Source organism: Oncorhynchus tshawytscha, linkage group LG25 (genome assembly GCF_018296145.1).
Source record: "Oncorhynchus tshawytscha isolate Ot180627B linkage group LG25, Otsh_v2.0, whole genome shotgun sequence".
NCBI classification, from domain to species: Eukaryota; Metazoa; Chordata; class Actinopteri; order Salmoniformes; family Salmonidae; genus Oncorhynchus; species Oncorhynchus tshawytscha.
Window position 1 is genome coordinate 37,396,799 of NC_056453.1, and position 19,632 is coordinate 37,416,430.

General features: G+C 46.6%; 1 pseudogene; it reads right to left on the reverse strand.

The window, feature by feature from the left end:
- The window catches only part of LOC121840861, a 96,893-nt pseudogene that overhangs the window by 17,902 nt on the left and 59,359 nt on the right, over window positions 1-19,632 (reverse strand).

Genomic DNA, 19,632 nt, shown 5'->3' on the forward strand with positions numbered 1-19,632 from the left:
AGACAGACAGACAGACAGACAGACAGACAGACAGACAGACAGACAGACAGACAGACAGAGAGAGAGAGAGGAAAGAAGGATAATCACTTACGTAGATCTCTGCACCATAGAAGGCGTCCTGGTAAACAACCCTGTGGGTGTAACAGAGAGACAAGTAGCTGCACCACTATTCTATTCTGCGTCTGAAACCCCATTCCCTACATAGTCCACTACTTTGACCAGAGGGCTATGGTCCCTATATAGGGAGTAGGGTGCCATTTGGGATGTAACCCGTAGCCCAGTCCCCTAATCTACACACACACACACACACACACACCCACGTATACACACACACACCCATGTATATACACACACACCCATGTATACACACACACACACACACACACACACACACACACACCCATGTATACACACACACACACACACACACACACACACACACACACACACACACCAATCATGACCAGGGATGCTGCCACTCTCATTTACGAAGGAATGAAGGATGACACATCAAAAAGATGGAGACAAATTTGGCCATTTTTGAACCGAAGAGCAATTTTCCACTCTATTAGAAGACGGCTTTTTGTTTTCCACTCTCCATTCATCTGTCACTGAGTGTGTGAGTGTGTGTGGGTGTGTGTGTGTGTGTGTGTGAGTGTATGAGTGTGTGTGGGTGTGTGTATACTCACGCTCCGTAGGCAGGCATGGGTGGGGGTGGGGGCGCGGCACGGAATGTGTTATAGACGGCCCGCCCCCTCCCTCTCAACTGAGCTCCCCGATAGGCTACTGCCGCTCCTGTACTAGGGTAGGGAAAACCTGTCACTACAGGGAGAGAGAGAGCGAGAGGGGTGGGGCAACGGACAGGGAGAGGGAGAAGGAGAGAGAGAAGGAGAGAGTGGTGGGGTGAGGGACAGGGAGCAAGAGAGAGGGAGAGAGCGGTGGGGCGAGGGACAGGGAGAGGGAGAAGGAGAGAGAGAAGGAGAGAGTGGTGGGGCGAGGGACAGGGAGCAAGAGAGAGGGAGAGAGCGGTGGGGTGAGGGACAGGGAGAGGGAGAAGGAGAGAGAGAAGGAGAGAGTGGTGGGGCGAGGGACAGGGAGCAAGAGAGAGGGAGAGAGCGGTGGGGCGAGGGACAGGGACAGGAGAGGGAGAGAGGGGTGGGGGGAGGGACAGGGGAGGGAGAGAGGGGTGGGGTGTGGGAGAGAGAGAGAGAAAGGAGAGAGGGAGAGACGGGTGGGGTGAGGGAAAGGGGATTGAGAGAGGGGTGGGGCAAGGGAGGGAGAGAGAGAGGAAGACAGAGAGACAGTTAATTACAATGACAGTTTATAATGTTTAAAATGTATATTACCCTCTATAGTTTTACTTTCATGTCTGTTACAATAGACCTTGATGTATGTGTGTGTCTGTGTGTTTGTGTATGTGTGTGTGTGTATGTGTGTATGTTTGTGTATGTGTGTGTGTATGGCTGTAGGGAGGTGGAGGTGAGACACAATGTATTGGCACAGACAGAGAGAGGATGGAAACTAGACAGAGGGAACTAGACAGAACGAGGGAACTAGACAGAGAGGGAACTAGACAGAGAGAGAACTAGACAGAGAGATAGAGGGAACTAGACAGAGATGGAACTAGACAGAGAGGGATATAGACAGAGAGTGAACTAGACAGAGAGGGAACTAGACAGAGATGGAACTAGACAGAGAGGGAACTAGACAGAGAGGGAACTAGACAGAGAGGGAACTAGACAGAGAGGGAACTAGACAGAGAGGGAACTAGACATAGAGAGAACTAGACAGAGAGGGATATAGACAGAGAGAGAGAGCGAACTAGACATATAGGGAACTAGACAGAGAGGGAACTAGACAGAGAGGGAACTAGACAGAGAGGGAACTAGACAGAGAGAGAGAGGGAACTAGACAGAGAGATAGAGGGAACTAGACAGAGAAAAGAGGGAACTAGACAGAGAGAGAGAGGGAACTAGACACAGAGAGACCTAGACAGAGAGATAGAGGGAACTAGACAGAGAGGGAACTAGACAGAGAGGGAACTAGACAGAGAGGGAACTAGACAGAGAGAGAGAGGGAACTAGACAGAGAGGGAACTAGACAGAGAGGGAACTAGACAGAGAGGGAACTAGACAGAGAGGGAACTAGACAGAGAGGGAACTAGACAGAGAGAGAGAGGGAACTAGACAGAGAGATAGAGGGAACTAGACAGAGAAAAGAGGGAACTAGACAGAGAGAGAGAGGGAACTAGACACAGAGAGACCTAGACAGAGAGATAGAGGGAACTAGACAGAGAGGGAACTAGACAGAGAGAGAGAGGAACTAGACAGAGAGAGAGAGGGAACTAGACAGAGAGAGAGAGGGAACTAGACACAGAGAGACCTAGACAGAGAGATAGAGGGAACTAGACAGAGAGGGAACTAGACAGAGAGAACTAGACAGAGAGATAGAGGGAACTAGACAGAGAGGGAACTAGACAGAGAGGGATATAGACAGAGAGATAGAGGGAACTAGACAGAGAGATAGAGGGAACTAGACAGAGAGGGAACTAGACAGAGACAGAGAGGGAACTAGACAGAGAGAACTAGACAGAGGTAGAGGGAACTAGACAGAGATAATTAGACAGAGAGAGGGAATTAGACAGAAAGAGAGAGGGAACTAGACTGAGAGAAGTAATTAGACAGAGAGAGAAATAAAGAAAATTAAAAATGGAGAAAGGGATAAGATGGAGTGAAATAAAGAGAGATGGAAAACTAAGGATAGACAGACTGAAGGAAAACAAAGAGAGTGGTGGAGGTGACACAAAACACACTCTGTGCCTAGTTGAGAAAGAGAGAGATGGAGAGAGACCCAGTGTTCTGGCAGTGGGGTCAGGAAGCAGATGGGTTGTATTATTTGGAGCAGCAGACACACACACTGGGAGGGGACAGCCCAGGGTCGGCAGGGGTGGCAGAGTCTGCCGAGGGGAGTGAGGGTTGGATGGGTTGCCAGTACGCACAGTACGCACACACACACCAGTGCAGGCAGGAGTCTCAGTGTTTGCCAAGCCGAAGGTCCCTCTTTAACCTTCAATCAACATGTGAGCCTCACACACACACACACACACACACACACACACAAGGCTAGTTCATAATTACACACACACACACACACACACACACACACACACACACACACACACACACACACACACACACACACACACACACACACACACACACACACACACACACACACACACACACACACAAGGCTAGTTCATAATGACCCACAATGGCCTGCATACAGATGAGCGGGCTCTCTGCTCTCGTCTTAGTCTTGGGCAGAGACAGACTGAAAACAACAAGTTAGAATGATAAACTACTGCAGTCAATTTGAGGAGAGACCCAATGAGGGTTTGAACAGGCAGTGTTCTGAGGAGCAGGAATTTGAACAACCAGAAAAGGACATTTCCTAAAGACAATGTTTGTGCTTGGTGGTCTTGAAGTATTTCTGGTTGTGAAAGAAGTTGTAGTAGTGGGAATACAGCTTTGTGGTAGTGGATGTCACTATTAGTAGGGATAAGGGGCACTATTCAGGAGTTTGGATGACTGAGGTGCCCAAAGTAAACTTCCTGTTACTCAGGCCCAGAAGCTAGGATATGCATATAATTGGATAGAAAACACTCTAAAGTTTCTAAAACTGTTAAAATAATATCTGTGAGTATAACAGAACTGATATGGCAGGCAAGGGGGTTGTGCCTGTAAGCACAACCCCCAACTGTGGACATCGGGCCCTCATGGAGTCTGTTTCTGACCGTTTGAGCAGACACATGCACATTTGTGGCCTGCTGGAGGTCATTTTGCAGGGCTCTGTCAGTGCTCCTCCTGCTCCTCCTTGCACAAATGCAGAGGTAGCGGTCCTGCTGCTGGGTTGTTGACCTCCTACGGCCTCCTCCACATCTCCTGATGTACTGGCCTGTCTCCTGGTAGCGCCTCCATGCTCTGGACACTACGCTGACAGACACAGCAAACCTTCTTGCCACAGCTCGCATTGATGTGCCATCCTGGATGAGCTGCACTACCTGAGCCACTTGTGTGGGTTGTAGACTCCGTCTCATGCTACCACTAGAGTGAAAGCACCGCCAGCATTCAAAAGTGACCAAAACATCAGCCTGGAAGCATAGGAACTGAGAAGTGGTCTGTGGTCACCCCCTGCAGAACCACTCCTTTATTGGGGGTGTCTTGCTAATTGCCTATAATTTCCACCTGTTGTCTATTCCATTTGCACAACAGCATGTGAAATTTATTGTCAATCAGTGTTGCTTCCTAAGTGGACAGTTTGATTTCACAGAAGTGTGATTGACTAGGAGTTACATTGTGCTGTTTAAGTGTTCCCTTTATTTTTTTTGTGCAGTGTACTATTCTCCATCTTAAATTTGATAATTTATTTACATATTAGGGTTCCTGAGGATTTATTAGAAACTTGTTTGACTTGTTTGGACGAAGTTTATTAGTAACTTTTGGAATTCATTTGTATTCATTTTGAATGAGGGAAACCGGTGGACTACTGAATCAAGTGCGCCAACTAAACTGAGTTTTTTGGGATATAAAGAAGGACTTTATCGAACAAAAGGACCATTTGTGATGCAGCTGGGACCCTTTGGGATTGCAACCAGAGGAAGATCTTCAAAGGTAAGTGATTTATTTTATCGCTATTTCTGACTTTCGTGTGACGCCTCTGCTTGTTTGGAAAATGTTTGAAATGCTTTTTTACGCAGGGGCGCTGTCCTCAGATAATCGCATGGTGTGCTTTCACCGTAAAGCCTTTTTGAATTCTGGCAAAGCGGCTGGATTAACAAGAAGTTAACCTTTATTTTGATGTAATTATTAATGATTATAAAGTTAAGCTTTAAAACGATGTAAGACACTTGTATTATCATGAATGTTTAATATTACAAATTTTTTATTTTGAATTTCGCGCTCTGAAATAACACCGGATGTTGTCGAGGTGGGGCGCTAGCGGCATGCCTAGGCCAAAGAGGTTTTAATGGTGTTGTCAATGATGATGATAGATAACAAATGTTTCTTCCTTGCCGCTGTACAGTAGAACACCTTGACCTCCTCCTTCTAACTGTTGCCATGACAACGCTAACATGCCGGGCATGTACACTATATCGTTGCTATAGTGACACGGCGCAAGAAAAATATCGAGTTGTGAGTGTTTTGTATGCGTGTGAGGTGTTTCGTATGTGGAAGTGTTCATGTGTGTATAGTTGACTAAACACACATTTTAACTCCAGTCTCAATCTTCAGACCGTGGTTACGTCCCAAATGGCACCCTCGTCCTCTATGGGCCCTGGCCAAAGAAAGTGCACCCTCGTCCCCTATGGGCCTGGCCAAAGAAAGTGCACTATAAAGGGAATAGGGTGCCATTTGGGAAACAAGAATGATGGGATAGGAGAAGAGACTTGAATCCTGTCTAAACATGGCCATGGCTTTCTGTGTTACGCCACAATGCATCGGTCTTAGTTGTCCTGGAAGGCTTCTCCTATACAGGCTTCTCCTATACAGGCTTCTCCTATACAGGCTTCTCCTATACAGCCTTCTCATATACAGGCTTCTCCTATACAGCCTTCTCCTATACAGGCTTCTGCTATACAGGCTTCTCCTATACGGCCTTCTCCTATACGGCCTTAATGTGCATACGTTTGTTTACTTTTTTCATTCTAGTCCGCCCGTGGGAATCGAACCCACAACCCGGACGATGCAACTCCGTGCTCCACCAACTGAGGCACACAGGACACCACACACACAGGACACCACACACACAGGACAGGACAGGACACCACACACACACACACACACACACACACACACACACACACACACACACACACACACACACACACACACACACACACCACATACACACACACAGGACACCACATACACACACACGAGAAATGTATGGGTTCTTGTTTTTTAAACACCTTAACTTGATTTAGCAATAAAAGGCGGGGTCAGCAAATGACTGTGACCTCGTCCGCGTTTTGGACCAATCAAATCATGGCAGAGTGAGACACTCCGCAGTCAAACTAACGTCACCTTTCCAACCTGCACATCTGTCAGCAGTTAAAAAGCTCCTCTTAATGCTTTGCTTTGCATTGTAATCTTATTTGTTATGTTCTGACGCTAAACTGTATGCATATACTCAGACTAGGACACACACACACGCACACACGCACACGCACACACGCACACGCACACGCACACGCACACGCACACGCACACACACACACACACACACACACACACACACACATACTCAGACATAGTCAATCAATCACTATTGCATGTCCCTCATTGTCCTTCATACCCACACAGTCTACTCCACTCAGTCACACACAACACACACACACACACACACACACACACACACACACACACACACACACACACACACCGTGGTCCTGGACACACACACACAAACACACATAAGTGCAAACACACACACACACACCCTCAAAAAGGCACAGTGATTAATGAATGAAGTGCCTCTGTTCAACCCTACTCCATCAGTGTGGATAAGGTAAAGAACCAAGTGTGTGTATTTAACCAGCAGCTCTCTCTCATTCTCTCTCACTCACTCTCACTCTCTCTCTCCACTCTCAATTTCAATTCATAGGCTTTATTGGCATGGGAAACATTGCTAAAGGAAGTGAAGTAGGAAGTGAAGTAGGAAGTGGGAAGTAGGAAGTGAAGTAGGAAGTGAAGTAGGATGTGAAGTAGATAATAAACAAAAGTGAAATATACAAAAAAAATGAACAGTAAACATGACACTCAAATGTTCCAAAAGAATAAAGACATTTCAAATGTCATATTATGTGCAAATAGTTAAAGTACAAAAGGGAAAATAAATAAACATAAATACAGTGCCTTGCAATTCATGGCATTTTTCCTATTTTGTTGCATTACAACCTGTAATTTAACCTCTTTCAGCTAGGCGGCACTATTTTTATGTTTGGAAAAATAACGTTCCCAATGTAACGGCCTATTTCACAGGCCAATATGCTAGAATATGCATATAATTGACAGATTAGGATAGAAAACACTCTAAGGTTTCCAAAACTGTCATAATATTGTCTGTGAGTATAACAGAACTGATATTGCAGGCGAAACCTGAGGAAAATCAAACCAGGAAGTGGCTTCTATTTTGAAAGCTCCATGTTCCATTGCTGGCCTTCGCTCCATTTAAAGGGATATCAACCAGATTCCTTTCCCTATCGCTTCCTCAAGGAGTCAACAGTCTTTAGACATAGTTTCGGGCTTTTATTTTAAAAAATGAGCGAGAAAGATAACATCGCCTCAGGTGTTCGCATGAGTTTTCCTTGCGCAACAGAGCTTGGGCAGCCATCGTCTCTCCCTCTCCTACTGAAAAAGACAGTGCCGGTTAATATATTATCGATTATATATTTTAAAAACAATCTGAGGATTGATTATAATAAATGTTTGACATGTTTCTGTGGACATTACGGATACTATTTGGAATTTTCATCTGCGTTGTCGTGACCGCTCGAGCCTGTGGATTTCTGAACATAACGCGCCAAACAAACAGAGGTATTTTGGATATAAAAACGGTTGTTGATGACAATTATCCCGCTAACGGGATGGGTAGTGTCAAGAAGTTAAATGGATTTTTATTTGGATTTCATGTAATGGACATACAAAAAATAATCTAAATTGGTGAAATGAAAAAATAACAAAAAAATTAAAAAAAAACTGAAAAGTGGTGCATGCATTTGTAATCACCGCCTTTGCTAAGAAGCCCCTAAATAAGATCTGGTGCAACCAATTACCTTCAGATGTCACATAATTAGTTAGATTGCACACAGGGGGACTTTATTTAAGTGTCACATGATCTGTCACATGATCTCAGTATATATACACCTGTTCTGAAAGATCCCAGAGTCTGCAACACCACTAAGCAAGGGGCATCACCGAGCAAGCGGCACAATGAAGACCAAGGAGCTCTCCAAACAGATCAGGAACAAAGTTGTGGAGAAGTACAGATCAGGGTTGGGTTATAAACAAATATCCCAAAATTTGAACATCCCGCAGAGCACCGTTATATCCATTATTTAAAAATTAAAAGTATATGGCACCACAATAAACCTGCCAAGAGAGGGCCGCCCACCAAAACTCACGGACCAGGCAAGGAGAACATTAATCAGAGAGGCATCAAGGAGACCAAAGATAACCCTGAAGGAGCTGCAAAGCTTCACAGCAGAGATGGGAGTATCTGTCCATAGGACCACTTTAAGCCGTACACTCCACAGAGCTGGGCTTTACGGAAGAGTGGCCAGAAAAAAAGCCATTGCTTAAAGAAAAAATAAGCAATGTAGGAGACTCCCCAAACATATGGAAGAAGGTACTCTGGTCAGATGAGACAAAAATTGAGCTTTTGGGCCATCAAGGAGAGCGCAATGTCTGGCGCAAGCCCAACACCTCTCATCACCCAGAGAATACCATCCCCACAGTGAAGCATGGTGGTGGCACCATCATGCTGTGGGGATGTTTGTCATCTGCAGGGACTGGGAAACTGGTCAGAATTGAAGCAATGATGGATGGCGCTAAATACATGGAAATTATTGAGGGAAACCTGTTTCAGTCTTCCAGAGATTTGAGACTGGGACAGAGGTTCACCTTCCAGCAGGACATTGACCCTAAACATACTGCTAAAACAACACTCGAGTGGTTCAAGGGGAAACATTTAAATGTCTTGGAATGGCCTAGTCAAAGCCCAGACCTCAATCCAATTGAGGGAGCTGGAGCAGTTTTTCGTTGAAGAAGGGGCAAAAATCCCAGTGGCTAGATGTGCCAAGCTTATAGAGACATACCCCAAGATACTTGCAGCTGTAATTGCTGCAAAAGGTGGCTCTACAAAGTATTGACATGGGGGGTGAATAGTTACACTCTCAAGTTTTCCGTTTTTTTTGTCTTATTGCTTGTTTGTACCACAATAAAAAACAAAATAGGAAAAATGCCAAATTGGTGAATACTTATGCAAGCCAATGCACGGGTTGTATTTACAATCGTGTTTGTTCTTCACTGGTTGCCTTTTTCTTGTGGCAACAGGTCACACATCTTGCTGCTGTGGTACCACACTGTGGTATTTCACCCAGTAGATATGGGAGTTTATCAAAATGGGGTTTGTTTTGAAATTCTTCGTGGGTATGTGTAATCTGAGGGAAGTATGTGTCTCTAATATGGTCATACATTGGCAAGGAGGTTAGGAAGTGCAGTTCAGTTTCCACCTCATTTTGTGGTCAGTGTGGACATAGCCTGTCTTCTCTTGAGAGCCAGGACTGCCTACGGTGGCCTTTCTCAATACCAAGGCTATGCTTCCTGAGTCTGTACATACTCAAAGCTTTCCTTAAATTTGGGTCAGTCACAGTGGTCAGGTATTCTGCCACTGTGTATTCTCTGTTTAGGGCCAAATAGCATTCTAGTTTGCTCTGTTTTTTTTGTTAATTCTTTCCAATGTGTCAAGTAATTATATTTTAGTTTTCTCATGATTTGGTTGGGTCTAATTGTGTTGCTGTCCTGGGGCTCTGTGGTGTCTGTTTGTGTTTGTGAACAGAGCCCCAGGACCAGCTTGCTTAGGGGACACTTCTCCGGGTTCATCTCTCTGTAGCTCCCACGCTGAGGTCTGTCCAACGCTGGTCCGACCAAGCTGACTCCACACTCCAAGACTGCTTCCATCACGTGGACTGGGAGATGTTTCGTATTGCGTCAGACAACAACATTGACGAATACGCTGATACGGTGTGCGAGTTCATTAGAACGTGCGTTGAAGATGTCGTTCCCATAGCAACGATTAAAACATTCCCTAACCAGAAACCGTGGATTGATGGCAGCATTCGTGTGAAACTGAAGGCACGAACCACTGCTTTTAATCAGGGCAAGGTGTCTGGTAACATGACTGAATACAAACAGTGCAGCTATTCCCTCCGCAAGGCTATCAAACAAGCTAAGCGCCAGTACAGAGACAAAGTAGAATCTCAATTCAACGGCTCAGACACAAGAGGCATGTGGCAGGGTCTACAGTCAATCACGGACTACAGGAAGAAACCCAGCCCAGTCACGGACCAGGATGTCTTGCTCCCAGGCAGACTAAATAACTTTTTGCCCGCTTTGAGGACAATACAGTGCCACTGACACGGCCTGCAACGGAAACATGCGGTCTCTCCTTCACTGCAGCCGAAGTGAGTAAGACATTTAAACGTGTTAACCCTCGCAAGGCTGCAGGCCCAGACGGCATCCCCAGCCGCGCCCTCAGAGCATGCGCAGACCAGCTGGCCGGTGTGTTTACGGACATATTCAATCAATCCCTATACCAGTCTGCTGTTCCCACATGCTTCAAGAGGGCCACCATTGTTCCTGTTCCCAAGAAAGCTAAGGTAACTGAGCTAAACGACTACCGCCCGTAGCACTCACATCCGTCATCATGAAGTGCTTTGAGAGACTAGTCAAGGACCACATCACCTCCACCCTACCTGACACCCTTGACCCACTCCAATTTGCTTACCGCCCAAATAGGTCCACAGACGATGCAATCTCAACCACACTGCACACTGCCCTAACCCATCTGGACAAGAGGAATACCTATGTGAGAATGCTGTTCATCGACTACAGCTCGGCATTCAACACCATAGTACCCTCCAAGCTCGTCATCAAGCTCGAGACCCTGGGTCTCGACCCCGCCCTGTGCAACTGGGTACTGGACTTCCTGACGGGCCGCCCCCAGGTGGTGAGGGTAGGCAACAACATCCCCTCCCCGCTGATCCTCAACACTGGGGCCCCACAAGGGTGCGTTCTGAGCCCTCTCCTGTACTCCCTGTTCACCCACGACTGCGTGGCCATGCACGCCTCCAACTCAATCATCAAGTTTGCGGACGACACAACAGTGGTAGGCTTGATTACCAACAATGACGAGACGGTCTACAGGGAGGAGGTGAGGGCCCTCGGAGTGTGGTGTCAGGAAAATAACCTCACACTCAACGTCAACAAAACTAAGGAGATGATTGTGGACTTCAGGAAACAGCAGAGGGAACACCCCCATCCACATCGATGGAACAGTAGTGGAGAGGGTAGCAAGTTTTAAGTTCCTCGGCATACACATCACAGACAAACTGAATTGGTCCACTCACACAGACAGCATCGTGAGGAAGGCGCAGCAGCGCCTCTTCAACCTCAGGAGGCTGAAGAAATTCGGCTTGTCACCAAAAGCACTCACAAACTTCTACAGATGCACAATCGAGAGCATCCTGGCGGGCTGTATCACCGCCTGGTATGGCAACTGCACCGCCCTCAACCGTAAGGCTCTCCAGAGGGTAGTGAGGTCTGCACAACGCATCACCGGGGGCAAACTACCTGCCCTCCAGGACACCTACACCACCCGATGCTACAGGAAGGCCATAAAGATCATCAAGGACATCAACCACCCGAGCCACTGCCTGTTCACCCCGCTGTCATCCAGAAGGCGAGGTCAGTACAGGTGCATCAAAGCTGGGACCGAGAGACTGAAAAACAGCTTCTATCTCAAGGCCATCAGACTGTTAAACAGCCACCACTAACATTGAGTGGCTACTGCCAACACACTGTCAATGACACTGACTCTACTCCAGCCACTTTAATCATGGGAATTGATGGGAAATGATGTAAATATATCACTAGCCACTTTAAACAATGCTACCTTATATAATGTTACTTACCCTACATTGTTCATCTCATATGCATACGTTGATACTGTACTCTATATCATCGACTGCATCCTTATGTAATACATGTATCACTAGCCACTTTAACTATGCCACTTGGTTTACATACTTATCTCATATGTATATACTGTACTCGATATCATCTACTGTATCTTGCCTATGCTGCTCTGTACCATCACTCATTCATATATCCTTATGTACATATTCTTTATCCCCTTACACTGTGTTATAAGACAGTAGTTTTTTTGGAATTGTTAGTTAGATTACTTGTTCGTTATTACTGCATTGTCGGAACTAGAAGCACAAGCATTTCGCTACACTCGCATTAACATCTGCTAACCATGTGTATGTGACAAATAAAATTTGATTTGATTTGATTTGATTTGTTTTGATTGGTGATGGCTTTGTTGTGGAAGGTTTGGGAATCGCTTCCTTTTAGGTGGTTGTAGAATTTAATGGCTCTTTTCTGGATTTTGATAATTAGCGGATATCGGCCTATTTCAGCTCTGCAAGCATTATCTGCTCTCTCTCTCCTCTCTCTCGCTCCTTCCCCTCTCTTTCTCTCTCTATCCTCTCCTCTCTCTCTCCCCTCATCCGGCATTCTATCTGAAAGGGATTTGAACACAATAAACCTGTAGCCAACCACAGGAATGGAGACGGAGTGTTCTGTCACACACACACTCCAAATCAGCTGATCCTCGCCTTTGGACACCACACTGATAAAGAGTGATTAACGGCCGTTACATCTCGCTCTATTCCCTCCCAAAGTAGATTAAACGCAGCTTGAATGATTCCAGATGAAATCCAGACCCAACACTTCCGCTACAAGAATATTTATTTTTTCATATTTTGAAAGAAAAGGAGGGAGGAAGAGGAGTAGTGGAGGGAAGAACGGAGGGAAGTGAGGATGGGAGAAGGGAGTTACAGTGGGGCAAAAAAGTATTTAGTCAGCCACCAATTGTGCAAGTTCTCCCACTTAAAAAGATGAGAGAGGCCTGTAATTTTCATCATGGGTACACTTCAACTATGACAGACAAAATGAGAAAAAAAATCCAGAAAATCACATTGTAGGATTTTTAATGAATTTATTTGCAAAATTATGGTGGAAAATAAGTATTTGGTCACCTACAAACAAGCAAGATTTCCGGCTCTCACAGACCTGTAACTTCTTCTTTTAGAGGCTCCTCTGTCCTCCATTCGTTACCTGTATTAATGGCACCTGTTTGAACTTGTTATCAGTATAAAAGACACATGTCCACAACCTCAAACAGTCATACTCCAAACTCCACTATGGCCAAGACCAAAGAGCTGTCAAAGGACACCAGAAACAAAATTGTAGACCTGCACCAGGCTGGGAAGACTGAATCTGCAATAGGTAAGCAGCTTGGTTTGAAGAAATCAACTGTGGGAGCAATTATTAGGAAATGGAAGACATACAAGACCACTGATAATCTCCCTCGATCTGGGGCTCCACGCAAGATCTCACCACCTGGGGTCAAAATGATCACAAGAACGGTGAGCAAAAATCCCAGAACCACACGGGAGGACCTAGTGAATGACCTGCAGAGAGCTGGGACCAAAGTAACAAAGCCTACCATCAGTAACACACTACGCCGCCAGGGACTCAAATCCTGCAGTGCCAGACGTGTCCCCCTGCTTAAGCCAGTACATGTCCAGGCCCGTCTGAAGTTTGCTAGAGAACATTTTGATGATCCAGAAGGAGATTGGGAGAATGTCATATGGTCAGAATAAACCAGGAGGAGGACAAAGAATGCTGAGTTGCATCCAAAGAACACCATACCTACTGTGAAGCATGGGGGTGGAAACATCATGCTTTGGGGCTGTTTTTCTGCAAAGGGACCAGGACGACTGATCCGTGTAAAGGAAAGAATGAATGGGGCCATGTATTGTGAGATTTTGAGTGAAAACCTCCTTCCATCAGCAAGGGCATTGAAGATGAAACGTGGCTGGGTCTTTCAGCATGACAATGACCCCAAACACTCTGCCCGGGCAATGAAGGAGTGGTTTCGTAAGAAGCATTTCAAGGTCCTGGAATGGCCTAGCCAGTCTCCAGATCTCAACCCCATAGAAAATCTTTGGAGGGAGTTGAAAGTCCGTGTTGCCCACCAACAGCCCCAAAACATCACTGCTCTAGAGGAGATCTGCATGGAGGAATGGGCCAAAATACCAGCAACAGTGTGTGAAAACCTTGTGAAGACTTACAGAAAACCTTTGACCTCTGTCATTGCCAACAAAGGGTATATAACAAAGTATTGAGATAAACTTTTTTTTATTGACCAAATACTTATTTTCCAATATAATTTGCAAATAAATTCATAAAAAATGTGATCCTACAATGTGATTTTCTGGATTGCTGACTAAATAAATACTTTTTTGCCCCACTGTATATAGGTTGTTTTGGAAACACACGCACACCCACACACCCACCAACACACACACACACCCACCACCACACACACACACACACGCACACCCACCAACCAACACACACACGCACGCACCAACCAACACACACACGCACGCACACACACACACACGCACGCACACACACACACACACACACACACACACACACACACACACACACACACACACACACACACACACACACACGCACACGCACATGCACACACACACACACACACACACACACACGCACCAACCAACACACACACGCACACACATGCATGCACGCACACACACGCACCAACCTACACACACACACACACGCACGCACGCACACACACCCACACACACACGCACCAACCAACACACACACACACACACACACGCACGCACGCACGCACCAACACGCACGCACACACACATGCCAACCAACCAACACACGCACACGCACACACACACACACGCACGCACGCACACACACACACACACACACACACACACACACACACACACACACACACACACACACACACACACACACACACACACACACACACACACACACACACACACACACACACACACACACACACACACACACACACACACACACACACACACACACACACACACACACACACACACACACACACACACACACACACACCACACACACACCCCTCCACCATGGCTGCCACATGGGACTTGCAGAGGCATATGGCGTCGTTTAGGCTTGGCAAACTTTACTGGCATGTTTAAGACGACTCAATATATTAGGGTTCAGGATCGTGAGGGGAGTGGATGAGGGGGAGGAGTGGGGAGGAAAGGGGGTGGATGAGGGGAGAGGGGAGGGCAGGAGGGGGAGGAGAGGGGGAGGGGAGGGCAGGAGGGGGGAGGGGGGAGGGGGAGGGGAGGGCAGGAGGGGGAGGAGGGGGGGGAGGGGAGGGCAGGAGGGGGAGGAGAGGGGAGGGGAGGGCAGGAGGGGGAGGAGAGGGGGAGGGGAGGGCAGGAGGGGGAGGAGAGGGGGAGGGGAGGAGAAATAAAATAGATGGATGGCTGTTATTTAGAGCAGTAAAGCTTCTTGGAATGAACAGATTTCAGTCTAATGAGCAAGATGGAGAGGTGTTAAAGTCCGCAGACAGTCACAGCACTTTCTCTAAATGAAAGGAGCATTTACGCACACACGTTAATACACAACACCACATACATACCGGCTTATATGAGAGAGAGAGAGAGAGAGAGACAGAGAGAGAGAGAGGGAGAGGGGGAGAGAGGAGGGGAGAGAGAGAGAGAGAGAGGGAGAGGGAGGGGGAGAGAGAGGGGGAGAGAGAGGGAGAGAGGGAGAGAGAGAGGGGGGAGAGAGAGGGAGAGGGGGGAGAGAGGAGGGGAGAGAGAAAGAGGGGGAGAGAGAGAGAGACAGAGGGGGAGAGAGAGAGGGGGAGAGAGGGAGAGGCGGGAGAGAGAGGGGGAGAGAGAGGGAGAGAGGGGGAGAGAGAGAGAGAGAGACAAAGGGGGAGAGAGAGAGAGAGAGAGAGAGAGAAAGAGGGAGAAAGAGGGAGAGGGGGAGAGAGAGAGAGAGAGGGAGAGAGAGAGAGAGAGAGGGGGAGAGAGAGAGGGAGAGGGAGAGAGAGAGGGGGAGAGAGGGGAGAGAGATAAAGAGAGAGAGAGAGGAGAGAGAGGGAGTGGGGAGAGAGAGAGAGAGAGAGAGAGAGAGGGAGAGGGGACAGAGAGAGAGGGGGGAGAGAGAGGGGAGAGAGAGAGAGAGAATGTGAGATGTACTGTGATAGCGAGGGGTTGTTGTGTCGTATGTATCAGTGGAGTTTTACCTGCATACAATTCAGGACCATAGACAGCTCCCACCATTGGGTTCAGCTTCCAGCCTACAGAAAACACACAAGGGAGTGGTAGACTAATGTTAGATTAGCATCCCATTCACTTAGACAGATGTTAGCTTAGCATCCCATTCACAAAGACTGAAGATAGTTTAGCATACATTTACTTTTAGCAGCAATTTACTTACACTAAGGTCTGGAATCAAAGAAAAATGTAAAAACTATGTTCCAGCGTTCAATGATACTTCATTAACCGCAAATTAAATTAAAACATTTCACAATGCATGATGATGGGATAGGAGGAGAGACATGATGATGGGATAGGAGGAGACATGATGATGGGATAGAAGTAGAGACATGATGATGAGATTGGAGGAGAGACATCATGATGGAATAAGAGACATGATGATGGGATAGGAGGAGAGACATGATGATGGGATAGGAGGAGAGACATGATGATGGGATAGGAGGAGAGACATGATGATAGGATAGGAGGAGAGACATCATGATGAGAAAGGAGGAGAGACATGATGATGGGATAGGAGGAGAGGAGAGGAGAGACATGATGATAGGATTGGAGGAGAGACATCATGATGAGAAAGGAGGAGAGACATGATGATGGGATAGGAGGAGAGGAGAGGAGAGGAGAGGAGAGACATGATGATAGGATTGGAGGAGAGACATGATGAGAAAGGAGGAGATACATTATTATGGGATAGGAGGAGAGACATGATGATGCGATAGGAGGAGAGACATGATGATTGGATAGGAAGAGAGGAGAGGAGAGACATGATGATAGGATTGGAGGAGAGACATCATGATGGAATAAGAGACATGATTATGAGATCGGAGGAGAGACATGATGATGGGATAGGAGGAGAGACGTGATTATGGGGCAGGAGGAGAGGAGAGACATGATTATGAGATCGGAGGAGAGACGTGATGGCATAAGAGGAGAGATTAGATGATTTGATAGGATGACAGACATGATGATGGGTTAGGAGGAGAGGAGGGACATGATGATGGGATAGGAGGAGAGACATGATGATGGGATAAGAGGAGAGGAGGGACATGATGATGGGATAGGAGGAGAGAGATGATGATGGGATAGGAGGAGAGACATGATGATGGGATAGGAGGAGAGACATGATGATGGGATAGGAGGAGAGGCATGATGATTGGATAAGAGGAGAGGAGGGACATGATGATGGGATAGGAGGAGAGACATGATGATGGGATAGGAGGAGAGGAGGGACATGATGATGGGTTAGGAGGTGAGGAGGGACATGATGATGGGATAGGAGGAGAGACAGGATGATGGGATAGGAGGAGAGGAGAGGCATGATGATGTGATAGGAGTAGAGACAGGATGATGGGATACGAGGAGAGACATGATGATGGGATAAGAGGAGAGGAGGGACATGATAATGGGATAGGAGGAGAGGAGGGACATGATGATGGGTTAGGAGGAGAGGAGGGACATGATAATGGGTTAGGAGGTGAGGAGGGACATGATGATGGGATAGGAGGAGAGACAGGATGATGGGATAGGAGGAGAGGAGAGGCATGATGATGTGATAGGAGTAGAGACAGGATGATGGGATACGAGGAGAGACATGATGATGTGATAGGAGGACTGTCATGATGATAGGAGATAGACATGATTTTTATTTGATTTATTTCACCTTTATTTAACCAGGTAGGCTAGTTGAGAACACCTTTATTTAACCAGGTAGGCTAGTTGAGAACACCTTTATTTAACCAGGTAGGCTAGTTGAGAACACCTTTATTTAACCAGGTAGGCTAGTTGAGAACACCTTTATTTAACCAGGTAGGCTAGTTGAGAACACCTTTATTTAACCAGGTAGGCTAGTTGAGAACACCTTTATTTAACCAGGTAGGCTAGTTGAGAACAAGTTCTCATTTACAACTGCGACCTGGCCAAGATAAAGCAAAGCAGTGCGACACAAACAACAACACGGTGTTACACATGGAGTAAAACAAACATACTGTCAATAATACAGTAGAAAAGGCAACAAAGTGTGTGCAAATGAGGTAGGATAAGGGAGTTAAGGTAATAAATAAGGCATAAGGTGAAATAATTACAATATAGCAATAAACCCTGGAGTGATAGATGTGCAGAAGATGAGTGTGCAAGTAGAGATACTGGGGTGCAAATGAGAAAAATAAATTAAATAAAAAACAGTTTGAGGCTGAGGTAGTTGGATGGGCTATTTACAGATGGGCTATGTTCAGGTGATCTGTGAGTTGCTCTGACAGCTGGTGTTTATTATTAGTGAGGGAGATTTAAGTCTCCAAATTCATTGATATTTGCAGTTCATTCCCGTCATTGGCAGCAGAGAACTGAAAGGAAAAGCGGCCAAAGGAGGAATTGGCTTTGGGGGTGACCAGTGAAATATACCTGCTGGAGTGCATGCTATGGGTGGGTGCTGCTAAGGTGACCAGTTACCTGAGTTAAGGCTGTGCTTTACCTAGCAAAGACTTATAGATGACCTGGAGCCAGTGGGTTTGGCGACGAATATGAAGCTAGGGCCAGCCAATGAGAGAATACAGGTCGCAGTGGTGGGTAGTAAATGGGGCTTTGGTGACAAAACGGATGGCACTGTGATAGACTGCATCCAATTTGCTGAGTAGAGTGTTGGAGGCTATTGTGTAAATGACATCGCCAACGTCAAGGATCGGTAGGATAGTCAGTTTTACGAGGGTACGTTCGGCAGCATGAGTGAAGGATGCTTTGTTGCGAAGTAGGAAGCCGATTCTAGATTTCATTTTGGATTGGAGATGCTTAATGTGAGTCTGGAAGGAGAGTTTACAGTCTAACCAGACACCTAGGTATTTGTAGTTGTCCACATATTCTAAGTCAGAACTGTAGTGATGATGGACGGGCAGGTAGGTGTGGGCAGCGGTCGGTTGAAGAGTATGCATTTAGTTTTACTTGCATTTAAGAGCAGTTTGAGGCCACGGAAAGAGTGTTGGATGGCATTGAAGCTCATCTGGAGGTTAGTTGACACAGTGTCCAAAGAAGGGCCAGAAGTATACAGAATGGTGTCGTCTGCGTAGAGGTGGATCAGAGAATCACCAGCAGCAAGAGCGACATCATTGATGTATACAGAGAAAAGAGTAGGCCTGAGAATTGAACCCTGTGGCACCCTCATAGAGACTGAGTTCTGGACAACAGGCCGTCCGATTTGCCACACTGAGCTCTGTCAGAGAAACAGTTAGTGAACCAGGCGAGGCAGTCATCTGAGAAACCAAGGCTGTCGAGTCTGCCGATAAGAATGTGGTGATTGACATAGTCGAAAGCCTTGGCCAGGTCGATGAACACGCCTGCACAGTATTGTCTCTTATCGATGGCGGTTATGATCATTTAGGACCTTGAGCATGGCTGAGGCTGAGGTGAACCCCTGACCAGCTCTGAAACCAGATTGCATAGTGGAGAAGGTACGGTGGGATTCGAAATTGTCGGTGATCTGTTTGTTAACTTGGCTTTCGAAGACCTTAGAAAGGCCTGGTAGGATGGATATAGGTCTGTAGCAGTTTGGGTCTAAAGTGTCTCCCCCTTTTAAGAGGGGAATACCGCGGCATCTTTCC